Here is a 14831-nt window from a genome sequence, read left to right on the forward strand (position 1 = left end):
ACTGAGCCCAGTATGTGTGGCTGACCCAGCTGAGGAGCTGGAGAGGGAACTTTCAGATGTCCCCAGGAAGAGAAACCTGCATCACCTTCCCTCCCCCAGTGCCCCCATCCTTGCCTGAGGAAGAAGTACGAGGGTAGGATAGAGATCCTGGTGGTGCTCCTTCTCCTCCTGGGAGGATGCCCTGTGTGGTTGTGGCCTTGCTGTGGGGGTGGAAGAAGTCAAAGCAAGCCCCCATGGTGTCTCATGGCAGTGAAGTGGGGTTCTCATGGCCTGTTCAGAGCATCCCCCAAGCCCCCAGGCATGAGCCTGGATAGCTCAGTTGGGAGAGCATCAGACTTTTAATCTGAGGGTCCAGGGTTCAAGCCCCTGTTCAGGCAAAGGCTTCATCCTTTAGGAGGCTGCAGGCAGGAGCTTGGGGGGGGTGTGTGGGTTGAAGCAGGAGTCTGCTTCTTGTTCCCTGGTTCTCCCTGGATGGTGGTCCTTGTCCCTGTGGTGACCATCTCCAAGCAGCTTCCTCAGGGGCTGGGTTCTTGCTGGCAACAGTTTTTTTTTTTCCTGCAGAGTGACCTCCACAAAGGTGCTGAGTGAAACTGGAGCAGAAGGAAGAGAACTTTAAGCTCTCCTGTGAGGATGTGGGGCTGTCCAGCGTGGAAAGGAGAGGGCTGCAAGGAGACCATAGAGCTGCATTTCAGTATCTGCAGGAGACCTCCAGGCAGGCTGGGGAGGGACTGTTTGGAAGGGGCTGTGGGGGTAGGCCCAGGGGCAATGGTTTGAATCTGGAGCAGGGCAGAGTTAGGTTGGACACCCGGAGGAAGTTCTGCACAGTGAGGGTGAGGAGACACTGGCACAGGTTGCCCAGGGAGGTGGTTGAGACTTCATCCCTGGAGACATTAAAGGTCAAACCTGATGTGTGGGTGCAGCCTGCTCCAGCTGGAGATGTATCTGCTGCCTGCAGGGGGGTTGGACAAAATGTCCTTGGAGGCTCCCTTCCACTGTAATGCAATCTGTGCAGCTGGGATTCATCCAGTCCAACCATTCTTAAACTCTCCCAAGGCTGGTACTAACCCATGGCCCTCAGCACCACATCTCTCCCTCTTTGAAACACCTCCAGGCATGGGCATTCAGCCACCTCCCTGGGTACCCTGTGCATGTGCCTGAGAACTCTTCCAGTGAAGTGGTTTCTTCTAACGTCTAACCTAAACCTCCCCTGGTGCAACTCGAGGCCATTTCCTCTCATCCTGTAACTTGTTACTAGGGAGAAGAGACACAAATCAAAGCACAGGAGGCTCTGTCTGAACACCAGGGACACTTCACTGGAGCAGAGGGGCAGAATCCCCTCAGTGTCTTGCCACAGATAAGACTTGAATGAAAAATCATTTCTTTGGAGCAATTAGAAAATGGGGACCCTTGGCTCGGGTCGAACCCTCTTCACCGGCTGAGCTCCCGGTGCCCTCTGCAGCCGATTGGCATTTTCCTGATGAACGCTGCCTTTCAGAGCAGGTTTGCACTGCCGTCAGGAGAGGGCACCAAGACCAAGCAAAAGGAGATCTTCACGGGCTGCAGGCTGCCGAGGGGTGAAGGCAACAGCTGAAGATGCTTCCTCAAGCACCTTCTGGTGCACCTGCCTCTTGGTGCCCAGGAGGTCTCCCAGACCAGGGTTGTCCCTCAGCTCTGGATGGGTTTTGTGTCTGCTGTGAAAGCACCTGGAGCTGCAGCCCCCAAATTCCTGTTCCCCAGGAGCGGGGAGTGGCAGCAGCAGGGCTTTCAGCAGGGTGGATCCTTCCTACCCTGGAGGGCAGGAGGGTGGGGACCTGAGCCCGGGGGCAACAAGCTGCTGCCACCCCAGCTCTTCTCACTCTGCAGGGTGGCCACAGAACAGAGAGGAAGGGTGGAGGCACGGGGGGAAGCAGAGGGATCTTTACATTTGCCAGCCTTGTCTGGAGAAAGGAGAAGCTGAAGTTGCTTTCCCACGGAGGCCCCACCAGAGAGACTCTGCACAGGTTGGGAAATCATAGGCAGGAGTCTGGTCTCTATTAGGAGCAGAGAGGACATCAGATGCCAGCTTTGCATCTCCAGCCCATCCTTTGCACGCAGCCAGGCAGCTGACAAAAGTGTTGCTGTGACTCGGATTCGAACCGAGGTTGCTGCGGCCACAACGCAGAGTACTGACCCCTATACGATCACAGCCGCCGCGCTGCCACCGCCGGCGCCGCGTCCGTCGTTGCTGCAGCGCCGGCTCCTGCCCCGCTGCCGGCTGCCCGCCCTGCCCGGGCACGCCGAACCTCGCTGCTCCATCGAGGTGGCTGCAAACAGACTTGGAAGCTGCTCCTCGGAGCCTCAGCAGCCTGCAATGGGGCCACTGATTGCACAGTTCCGGGATGGCACCTGGGGACTGAGGTGGCTGCCCAGGACAGCGTGCTCAGGGGGGTGTTGTGCTGTGGGGGCATCATGCAGTGGGGGCATTGCTCTGTAACAGAGCAAATTTACAGTCACCGTAGTTTCAGCTAAGTCTGAGTTACACAGCAGGTATGGAATTTATCTGAGCAGCCTAGTTTGGCTGAAGGTTAGGGCTCCTCACTCCCAGAAGGACATTGAGGGCTGAGGCAGGTCCAGAGAAAGGTAACCAAGCTGGGGAAGGATATGGAGAACAGGGCTGGGGAGGAGCAGCTGAGGGAGCTGGGGGTGTTTAGTCTGGAGAAGAAGAGGCTGAAGGGAGACCTCATTGTTTTCTACAGCTCCCCAAGAGGAGGGTTGGAACTGGATCTGAGGTCCCTTCCAAGCCAGCCCATCCTGTGAACCTATGAATAAGGTGTCAGAAGCTTCAGGCAGGGCATTGCTCCAGAGAAATGTTGAATCCTGTTCAAACAGCTCCTAAGAGTACCTGGGGGACGAACATCATGTGGGAGGGCAGGGCAGATGGCTGCAGATCCCACCACAAAGTCTGTGGTGCCCATCCCCAGGCATGCCTATACCCTGGGCACTCCAGCTGATTCTGTGCCAGGTTCTTGGGGAGGCACCTGAGGAGAAAAGTGGAAGGACTGCACAGCAGTGTTCTGTCTCCCTGCCCCTCATGCCAAGCACGAGTTTCCAATCAGAGGGAAGATGGGGGTCATGTGAAAAAGAACCCCTCAAAACACAGACCAAGGCTCTCCCTGCCCCACAGCATCATTCATGTCCAACTGCAGCTGCATTGACCATGAGTCCTTCCACAGACTTTTGTCTTTGCCCTTGTTCTGGTGTGCCTCCAAATGACTTGTACCCACTTTGCTCTGAAGGGAGCAGCAGAGACTTTGACCTTTGCCCTTACAAGTAGATGTGCAGCACCTTAAATGTGGAGCCTGAACTTTATCTCCATTTGAGGAGAAACAACAGCTCCAGTGAGTGACAATCTGCAGGCAGTGGTCCTCCCATTGCATGACTGTGGCTGGTATGGAGCCAGGAGTGAAAGCAGGCAAAGAAAGGATCCTGTAGCTGAAGGTGTGACACCCAGTGGGTCCTGCTGAGAACTTGCTCTTGGGTGGCCTGTGGAACGATCTGCGGTTGTTCTCATGACATTTTGAGGAATTCAGTCATGCCTTGACAGCAGCTGGCACATGCCTCAAAGGTGGTGCAAGGGCAGGCAAAGATCTGAACACATCTTCTTCGTAGGACCATCATCTGTAGCGTGGATGAGGTTGCATTCATCTGCAGCTGCCTTGGGCAGACAGAACAGGGGTCTCCAAGGCATGGAAACCTTGCTGTTGTCTCTCAGAACATTGAGTGTCCCAGTTCCTATCATTGGGACACCCTGAGAACAGGGGAGGTAAAAAGAAGGAGCAGTTCTAAGTATCCAGTGACCTGCCAGAGCATGGAGATGCTGTCTTCTGCATGGCCCACCCTCAGGTTGCAAAGGCTGAGCTGGGACACTGAGGAAGCTCCGAGAGCAGACATGCTCCAGGGCTTGCTTTGCTCTTTTTCCTCTGCTCAATAAAGCTTTGGGAGAAGCAGAGCCCACATCCCTCTCCTGGATGTGATGGGAGGGGTTTCCAACAGGGACCAACCCTTAAAGAGGGACCAGGTTATGGTCTTCCCATAGCAGTGAGAGAAGGGTGAGAGGGTGAGAGAAGACCCAGAAAGTACTTAACACTTTCTTCTACTCCATCTGGACTTTGATTCTTACCAGAGGTGCCAGGGAGAAGCCCTGTGCCATGCTTGCTGCCTGTTGTTCCTTTTGGAGTGGGGAGGTGTTAGCACTCCATGATGCCATGGAGGGAGGAGGAGGATTCAAGACTCACTCTGCCCTGTACCAGGTGCCATCTAATGCATGTAGCCAGGCGGTCCCAAACCATGGGGAGCTCTGAAAAGCAAGTGAAAGTTGTGTCATGTTGCAGGCCAACAAGCTCAGCACCCTCTTACCCCAGCAGCTGCTAAGCTACATCTTCTGCCACCCAGTAAAGAATGCCAGGTGCTCCTTTTAACAGGAGATGTGGAATAGATGTCCACACCATCAAGAGGACAGTGTGGTGACCACAGAGGGCACAAAGGCTCAGAAGAACTCCTTGTATCTTCCCCTGACAGCCCTCTCTGTGCTTGTGGACTCTGCATGACCACCATGACTCAGAGCTCTGGGTAGACAACCCCCTTTGGATGACAAGGAGCAACCCTGGGTGCCAGGGGCTCTGCCCTGGGGAGTAAGCAGCAAGGCAGGGGCAGAGGAAGGGCCTCAGGAAGGGGACACAGGAGTCCCTGGTCCCTGAGGCAGGAGGGGATGATCAGGCAGGGTCTCTTGTAGCCATCAGCCCTGTCCAATCCTCCCCACGAAGCCTCTGAGGTTTCCATGGCTACTCTCACAGCAAATATTGTCCACAACATTCAGAGAACAACTCCTGCAAGCCTCACCACTAGAAGGATGGTTCTGGAATGTTGGCAATACATCTGGCCCCAGGCTTTCCATCTTTGTCCCCACTGCCTCCAGGTTAGATCCTATAGCAGGGGGGTGAGAAGGAAACTTCTCCTCCATACTCTCCACCTGCTGCTTTGACTTCATCCAAGGGCCTCAGCTCCATCCTAACATGAAATGTCCCTGTGTGACCCCAGATTAAGTCACAGAAGGGCTGCAAGGCCTCCCTTCCCCTTCTTTAATCCCCCCAAATCACATAATCACAGAATTTCAGGGGCTGGAAGGACATCAAAAGATCATCCAGTCCAACTCCCCTGCCAGAGCAGGATCACCTACACCAGATTACACAGGAACACATCCAGGCAAGTTTTGAATCTCTCCAGAGAGAGACTCCACAACCCCCTGGGCAGCCTGTTCCAGAGCTCTGTCACCCTCACAGGGAAATAATTTTTCCTCATATTTGCATGAAACTTCCTATGCCTCAACTTCCACCATTGCCTGTTGTGCTGTCATTGGGCATCACCCAGCAGAGCCTGGCTCCAGCCTCTGGGCACTCACCCTTCCCATATTTATAAACATTGATGAGGTCACCTCTCAGCCTCCTCTGCTCTAAGCTAAAGAGCCCTCAGCTCCCTCTGTCTCTCCTCGTACAGAAGATATTCCACTCCCTTAATCGTCCTCATGGCTCTGTGCTGTACTCTTCCAAGCATCTCACTGTCTTTCTTGAACTGAGGGGCCCAGAACTGGACACAATATTCCAGATGTGGCCTCACCAGTGCAGAATAGAGAGGGAGGAGAACCTCTCTTGACCTATTAGTCACACCCCTTCTAATCCACCCCAGAATGGCACTGGCCTCCTTGGCCACAAGAGCACATTGCTGGTCCACCAGCCTTTTGCCTTCACTGCTCTCCAGCAGGTCCATCCCCAACCTATACTGGTGCATGGAGTTTTTCCTTTCCAGGTGCAAGACTCTCCCCTCACCCTTGTTGAACTTCATTCAGTTTCTCCCTGCCCAGTTCTCAGCCTGTCCAGGTCTGGCTGAATGGCAGCACAACCCTCCTGTGTCAGCCACTCCACCCAGCTTGGTGTCATCAGCAAACTTGCTGACAGTGCCCTCTGTGCCCTCAGCCAGGTCATTGATGAATATATTGAATGGTCCTGGTCCCACTACTGACCCCTGAGTTACTCAGCAACAGAACAAGAGAGGACAGTCTCAAGCTGTGCTAGGGGAAGTTTGGACTTGAGGTGAGGAGAAAGTTCTTCCCAGAAAGAGTAATTTACCATTGGGATGTGCTGCCCAGGGAGGTGGTGGAGTCACAGTCCCTGGAGGTGTTCAAAAAAGGATTGGAAGTGGCACTTGGAGCCATGGTTTAGTTGTTAGGAGGTGTTAGGTAGATAATAGGTTGGACTTGATGATCTCTGAGATCTTTTCCAACCTGGCTGATTCTGTGATTCTATGACTCCACTAGACACAGACCTCCAACTAGACTCTGTCCCATTGACCACAACTCTCTGACTTCTTTCCTTCAACCAGTTCTCAATCCACCTCACTCCCTGATCATTCAGACCACACTGCCTCAGCTTAGCTGCGAGGATGCTGTGGCAGACAGTGTCAAATGCCTTACTGAAATGAAGGTAAACCACATCCACTGCTCTGCCATCATCTATCCACCTGGTTATGTCCTTATCAAAAGCTGTCAGGTTGGTCAGACATGACTTCCCCCTGCTAAAACCATGCTGACTGCCCCTAATGACCTTCTTGTCCTTGACATGCCTAAAGACAGCACCAAGGACAAGTTGCTCCATCACCTTTCCAGGGATGGAGGTAAGGCTGACCAGTCTATAGTCACTTGGGTCCTCCTTCTTACCCTGTTTGAAGCCTGGAGTGACATTTGCCTTCCTCTAGTCCCCAGGCACCTCTCCTGTCTGCCATGACCTACCAAAGATGATGGAGAGTGGTCTGGCAATGACCTCTGCCAGCTCCCTCAGGACTCATGAATTTAAAGCTGTCCAGATGACTTCACTGTTTTCTAAGCTAGTCCTCATCAACTAAGGAAAGTTTCTCCTTTATCTTGTCCCCCTCTGGGGCCTCAGACTCCTGAGGACAGCAACATACTTGCAACATACTTGAAGCAGCTTTTTCTGTTGTCCTTGACCTCCCTTGCAAGATTGAATTCCAAGGAGGCCTTAGCCTTCCTTAGAGCCTACCTACATCCTCTAAATACCTTCTGGTTATGCCCCTGATTTGATTTGGGTTAAATTAATGAGGCAGGAATTACAAAAATATAGTTATCTTTCTTTTTCCCAACAGCCCTGCCCCAAAATGATGTATAAAACTTATTTGATTATTTTCAGGTTCTATTTGTCACAAGTTTGACCAGGATGCTTATCGGCAACTTAAGTACAATTTAGGGAATTCAGACAATGGAAAAGGCTAAGCCACAAAGTAGCTTCACCCCACTTATAAAGTCAGAGGCAAGCCAGGAACCTTAGGGAAAGCCGATGAGAATGCCAGGTTGTACTCACAAGGCTGGATAAGGAATTTGGTGTCTGTCCCTAGGTCTCTTGTTGGTGGCTCCAGGACTGCAGGTTTTGTAATTCAATTTGTGGATAACGTGGCACAAACCCAAAGGAAAGGGACCCGCCAGAATCAATGTGTCTGCAGATATGCCTGCCACAAGGGAAGCTCTCAGGCAGCAGCATTGTCTGAGCAGTGCAAGAAGGCCACAGCTTCATGGCAGGCAGGGTCACTCTGCAGAAAGCAGGGAGCAGGACCCCAGGGCAGGCAGGTCCGGGGAGAAGCCATGTCCGAGTGGAGCAAGCAAGATGAAAGCCAGAGCGAAAGCCCTGACCGCTTTCTGGTCACCCTATTCAAGGTGTTTCTAGACAAAGTGTCAAAGGCCAATGTATCCTGGATGTGAAGCACTCTGCTTAATCATAGTTTCCAAACCCAGTGGACTTCCCCCTGTTGTAAATATGCCCTCAGGAATGAGCGGCAAAGATATTAATGAATATCAATTAGTAGTTTATTTATGTACAAACTATGCAATGGGTTATTTACAGTCGCTATTTACAGGTACCAGCATTCAGTTGATGGAACTACCTCTACAGAATGTCTGTGCCTGGGCACTTCAAATAAATCAAATGATTTATAGAATTTAGAATCAAAACTGATTCAAAAAGTGGTGGGGGAGGGGTTTGTCGGTGACTGTCGGGAAGAGAAATCCATCGGCGAGGAGGGTGAGGGAAAGACTCGCAGCAATCAATATGATTGATAAGCAAGCTTCACTTTATTGTTAGAAAGCACAGCTTATATAGTATTTCAGCTAAATATGCACAAGTGTAATTATTCCATTGGCTATTAGTCCAGGGTTGCATCATAATATCTAGCCTACCTACAGTTAGAATGCCGCAAGAAGGGGTCGCCACCGATCAATATGATCCACAAAATCCAACTTTATTGAGCATCAGACACTTCTTATATACAGTAGCCTAGCTGCCAACCCCACCTTCTGCGGTTAAACATCCTGCTTTCCCATCCTGATGAGATAATCACAAGAATTCTGTTTTACATTCTTCTTTACTTGTTATCGCCTGTAAGGGCGTAGTGACCTTGCTTTGGTATCCTGTTATCCTTTGCAGGCAGCTGCAAGCACAGCCACAAGGCCACGGTGGCCTGGCTGCATCAACACACTAGCTTACTGGGAGCAGTAAATAACAAGATGGAGTCTGGCCTACATGCTCTTGTTCAAACCATTGTTCCATAGAACCATGTCTTTGCAAGCCATTCCTCAACAATTCCCCCATTTTTCTTTAATACAATTGAGGTCATAAAGGTTATTTGTTGAACACTCTACATAATACATTCAGGCTTATCAACAATCAAACTTAACACCGTAATACCTAAAAATACTAAACTCCTTTATCAATTATATAATCTATTGTCTATCATGTTGCATTTTTACTGTCTTTAGGATGATCAAAAACCCATAAGGTGTTCAATGACAGCAAGATTTCTTTTAACTGTGAAGGTAGATCTGGCCAGGCTCTAGCTTCACAGGCAGAAATCTGCAAGAAAACAGCAAAAGCAAAAAAGCTTCATTGCTTTGCCCAACAAAATTACACAAAACAATGTATTTTTGTTCATCCTAGTAATTCTGATCTCTTCACATTCACACAACAGTTAAGCAGTCACGACACTCGGTTAGCAGTTAGATGCTTTCTGTTGACATCTTGGATCATCGTGACAGTCGTTGAGGTCAGTGCTAAGCAGGTTTGCTGATTGTCATTTCATGACAGTTGTGCTGTGTGTCTTGTGGTGAGAGGGTTACAGCACTTCTAGGGTTGATGTTTCTAGGGTTACAGCATCTCTAGGGTTACCATGAGCTAATTTTTTTTTTTTTTTTTGCTATGGGGGTATTCTCTCTATTCCCCTCCTTTTTTTTTGTTTGGCAAAATGTAAAGATGAAACTTTACCTCCTAGGATGTCTGCATTCAGAGGCACACTTAGTTAACAAGAAAGAAGACAAAGTTATCAAACAACCATAATATTCAGTCCTAATTCACATGGTGCCATGGTACATTCTTCTGAATGGCGTTTGTGATCCCAGCTGATCGATGTTCAGCTTCACGGGCAATGCTGTGTCCTCATGGTCTTGATTCCTCTGCCGTTGTTTATTGCGATGATCACAGGTAGCAGGAAAGAAGGCTTGAGGCGACCTACTTGTCATTTGGTTGTTTTTTTTTTTTAAATTTATATCTTGTCTACTTTCCTAATTATTATTTGTATTTTGTCATTGTAATTTTTAATCTCTATTTTAATTTGTTATACTAATCACCTTTTTATTTTTAACTTTAATGTATTTTTTTAAAATTTTTTTTATCTAGTATTGAATCTTTTAGTTTGATCTTATATTCTTCAATTTTTTTTTGCATGTTTAGTTCATTTAATCTATTTTCTATTTTTATTTTGTATTTTTGCCTTTTTATTATATTTGTAACCTGCTTTTCTATTAATTCCTTTTATTATTATTGTGCATTTTAACTTTCTTGATGTCTTCTTTTTATAGAGTTTTTGTTTTAATCTAGTAGTCTTGATAATCCTTATTTTTTATTTATTACTAGCAATTCTTACGTTTTTGTTAAAAGCTATTTTATCAGCAATCCTTATGATTTTTTAGCTTGTCATATTTTGTTTTTAATATTCTTTTTTATTGTTGCTCTTCTTGTTTATTATTCTGGTATTCAGTACTTTATTCTGTTATTTAGTACTCTATTTTTGTATCCAGAGTTTTTGTACCTGTTATTTTTTGTGTGTTTAAACTTTTTCTTTGCACTTGTCACCTTTTTGTTTACCATTTTAAAATTTTTTGTTCTTTGCACTTGTTACCTTTTTTGTTCACACCCCTTTTTTTTTTTTTTTTGTACTCTATGTCTAAGAAGGAAATCTAAAGACGTTACATTAGCTAAAGAATACCGTTGAAAATTAATACCTATTCAACTACAAACCTTAACATTATTACAATATTACATGGAGCTCCTTTGAAATGCCTAGGCAGACACAAAAACAAAGACAAGAAGGTTCGAACCAAAAGAAAATCTCACAAGGTGAACTCATCACAAAGTACTCACACCTCAGTACAACCACTATGCATTAATTACCCACAAATACTAAATGTATACCATTCATCATTCTTATTACAAAAACTTAGCAAAACTCTAAATAGCAAATCTCTGAAAGACATTACAACCAGAAGTGAGAAAATTAGCACTGTTGCTTTAAATCAGAGCAGAGTTGCGGCTAAAGCGACTGGGAAGGGGGGTCGCTGGTGCGAGCCTCTGCGGGGGAAAGGGGTGGGGGCCGGGCAAGCGGCCACCGCTGGGCTGCTGCTGCTGTCAGTGCTGCCGGTATCAGTGGTACGTCAGTCGGTACTGCCTTGGTCGGAGCCGTCGGTATCCGCGGGGGCTGGCAGGGCTGGCGGGCGGGGTGCGGTGGTAAGAACACCGTCACTGTGAGCCCCCAAGCGCTCTGCTGTTTCTCAGAGGGGCCGTAAAACAAAGTCGGCACTGTTTGGATTCCTCGCTGCCGGTATTGTGGCCCTCCGAGAGCTGCCTTTCCTCAGCTTTTTCCCCGCTGCGTGCAGACGGCCGTGGTGGTGGCTGGCAAAATGCGATGTGGCCGCCGCAAGATGTATCGGGGACGGCCCCGGTCAATCGGTCGATACTTTGAAACACATCGTCCGGCTGCTATTCGTCCTGACAACTTTGCTGTAACTGCAGCAGCCATTCGCTGTTCTAGTTTATATTTCTTAATACAGTTTATGCATTCTCGCCACGGCTTTTGCAGCTTGGTAGTGACCCAGTCCCACAGTCTGTTTCCATAATCTCTCCAAACAAGTTTCATCAAAATAACTATCTCCGCTAGCAAATTTTGTCTGTCCTCTCCCGTTGTAATATTACTATCCTGCTTTTTTGTTCCATAATGTAGTCCCAAGTTTCCTCCACTCTTCTCTTTCAAAACCTCATTAGGATCTTTAAAATATCCCAAACTTTCTGCATGCTCTAACAACGGCATCAGTTCCTTTTTAACATCTAACTTAGAGCCCCGCTTTTCTAAAAAGCACTTAAGTAAATCATACGTTGCCTGCCTATCCATTATGCATTAGTACCTGTGCGCACAGTTCCCCAGAAGTTCCAGGTTACAACGTCTTCGGCTCTCAGGCTGTCGTCTCGCTGCCTCTCTGTGGGTCAACGAGCTCTCTGCCTCTCCGTGGGTCAATGAACAGCCTCCGGTACTGCTATCCTGGGCCGGTACTTCTTGCCTCCGCGCTCACGACCGTACACTTAACCCTCGAGGAACCTTCAGACTTCTCTGTGAGTCTATGACCCTCTCTGTGGGGTCGAACCCTCAAGGAACCTTCAGACTTCTCTGTGAGTGTATGACCCTCTCTGTGGGGTCGGACCCTCTCTGTGGGGTCCCTGTTCGGGCGCCACTTGCCGCAAGAAGGGGTCGGCACCGATCAATATGATCCACGAAATCCAACTTTATTGAGCATCAGACACTTCTTATATACAGTAGCCTAGCTGCCAACCCCACCTTCTGCGGTTAAACATCCTGCTTTCCCATCCTGATGAGATAATCACAAGAATTCTGTTTTACATTCTTCTTTACTTGTTATTGCCTGTAAGGGCGTAGTGACCTTGCTTTGGTATCCTGTTATCCTTTGCAGGCAGCTGCAAGCACAGCCACAAGGCCACGGTGGCCTGGCTGCATCAACACACTAGCTTACTGTGAGCAGTAAATAACAAGATGGAGTCTGGCCTACATGCTCTTGTTCAAATCATTGTTCCATAGAACCATGTCTTTGCAAGCCATTCCTCAACATTAGAATCTACGTGCAAATTCCTCTCTAATTAGCTCCTTGTTTTACTTATCCTTTATCTATACTCGCAGCTGCAAGCACAGCTCCAAGGTCACGATGACCCTCCATGCCCCATCCACACTTGCAGCTGCCAGCACATCCTCCAGGCTTCAAGGCTGTGGTAATCCCCTAATATCAGCGTACCTGCTCACTGCGAGCAGCAAACATTAAGATGGAGTACGGCCTACACACTTTGTTCAAGCAGCTGTTCCATAGAATTATGCCCCTGCGATTCAAGCCATTCCTCAACAATTCCCCCCTTTTTCTTCTGAACAAGGAAAGCTCGAGATGTTACCTCATTTACACTTCTCATAACACATCCATATGCAATGCGCAAAAGAATCAAAACCAACAAGACAATACCAATCCAGCGTAAACCTTCTTTAAGTAGGCCCAACAACCAAGGAGACAAATTACCAAACCAAGATTGAAGCCATTGATCAAAAGGATTAACATCTTTAACAACCAAATGAGTATGATTTTCTAACCAAGCAATCTTTTTATGAATTGACTATGATCAGACAAATTAAAACAACACATGCCTTCAAAATCTTCACAGCCATGACCGTGAGCTAAAAGCAAAAAATCAACAGCATCTCTATTCTGTAAATATGCGTGTCGTAAACTGTTTTGATCTACAAGCAATTTATCTAAAATTTCAGTGGTTACATTAGCTTGTTTAACTGACCAGCAAGCCAGTTTTTCAATTTGCCTTAAAGCTTGCTTAGCAGCAAGACTAGGAAGAAGCAAAGAAGCAAAAGTGTTTGCTGTAACTGACCACAAAGCTACATCATCATTACAACTATCATCCAGATACTGCAGAGACCGTTTTTGTCGATGTTGCAGTATTGCAGTGATGTTTAACCAATCTCGATATTGAGGGGCAAATAGGGTAAGCTTGCCCAGATAACACGGACCTCCATAGGCATTTTTTGGTATTCCCTGCCATGCTCTGTCACCACAAATCAAAAAGATTCCAGGAGGCAGAGCCTTGGCTGTTGCATTGTTCCATAAAAGAGACAGATCTCCCCTTTTCTGTTTTTGAGGAGTCTGACCAGACCCTGGCGCTCCATAAGCACCAAACACTGACCCCTTGTTCATGTCCCTATCATTCCATCCACAATAAGTACCAAAAACCTGATAGTCCTCTTCAAGGAAAGGATTAACTATAGTCCAACCAGAAGTAAGGCCCAAGTTGTGAGGCAAATGATAAGAACCTCGTTGCTCTTGATACCCATCTCCAAAGACAAAATACGTACGAGTCCAGTTATGAGATGCATTGCCAATTCGCGCTGAGCCCAACAGTTGCAGTTCTTGTGGGTCCCATGGTAAGGTAACATTCAGTCCCCTAATAAGTCCTGCAGCACAATCCGAGGTGGTAGTATCTTTTGAACATTCACCATACACACTATAGTTCTGAAACATTTGGTAGCCAAAATCAGGAATACCCACCAAACATGTCTTAAAGGGTTCTGTAGCAGACTGCAGGCTTAAACAGAAATCCAGATTACCCGTCTGGTGAGCCCACGAGACCCACATATTAGTCCTTGGGTTTATCGATGTGATTGTCAGAGTCATGAGGGGCATCATCAAAAGCAAGAGAATTCTCATTATCCTGTGTAACTTGAGTAGTGGGAGGTGCCGGTCGAGTCCTCTTGCTGGGAACCCACAAAGGACCTGTTGGAGTAGACACACACATACGACCTCTACCTAAATACTGAACAGGAGCAGGGCCCATCCAAAGTCCAGTTGTAGGATGCCTATACATAACTGACATTTGTGGACAGGGTTGTTGCTGAACTAAAGAGCCATGAACATGGGCAGGAGGGTTCTTCTGTTCTCCGAAAATACACAAATGGTTAAGAACAAAAAGAACTCTCCCTAGCTTTTCTTGTGGATCTTGTACATAGTCAAACTTCTCCAGATAACTTTTTAATGTCTGATTTGCTCTTTCTACAATAGCTTGCCCTGTAGGCGAATGTGGAATGCCAGTGAGGTGCCGTACACTCCATTGCTGCAGAAACCTATTAACTCTGTGTCCAGCATATGCCGGACCATTGTCTGTCTTAATCTGTTTAGGGACTCCCATTACAGCAAAACATAGTGTCAGATGCCTTATCACATGAATTGCCTTTTCACCAGGTTGTGCTGAGGCCCATATGAAATGACTAAAGGTATCAATGGTGACATGGACGTACTTGAGCCTCCCAAACCGTGCTACATGAGTGACATCCATTTGCCATACTTCATTCGGGCCGAGACCCCGGGGATTTACCCCAAGGCCGAGACCTGGACCTGCATGGTGACTGCATTGTGGGCAGGCTCTCACAAGTCCCCACGCTTCATCCATTGTGATACCAAAGGAGCGATGCAAACCTCTAGCATTCTGATGAAAGGTAGCATGTGCATTATGAGCTTTAGTAAAGGCATCCATTGGTACTGACAAAGATACCAATTTATCAGCTCTAGCATTACCTTCTCCCAGACCCACAGCACCTTGATGACTTCTAATATGTAATACTGCATAGGG

At 47.7% G+C, this 14831-nt stretch overlaps 1 non-coding gene across 1 annotated transcript; it reads left to right on the forward strand.

The window, feature by feature from the left end:
• Positions 1–304: 304 nt before the first annotated feature.
• TRNAK-UUU (transfer RNA lysine (anticodon UUU)) lies at positions 305–377 on the forward strand. The gene has a single exon. It is a non-coding gene; the product is annotated as a tRNA-Lys (tRNA).
• Positions 378–14831: the final 14454 nt, after the last annotated feature.

Source organism: Dryobates pubescens, chromosome 19 (assembly GCF_014839835.1).
Source record: "Dryobates pubescens isolate bDryPub1 chromosome 19, bDryPub1.pri, whole genome shotgun sequence".
In the NCBI taxonomy this organism is placed as follows: Eukaryota; Metazoa; Chordata; class Aves; order Piciformes; family Picidae; genus Dryobates; species Dryobates pubescens.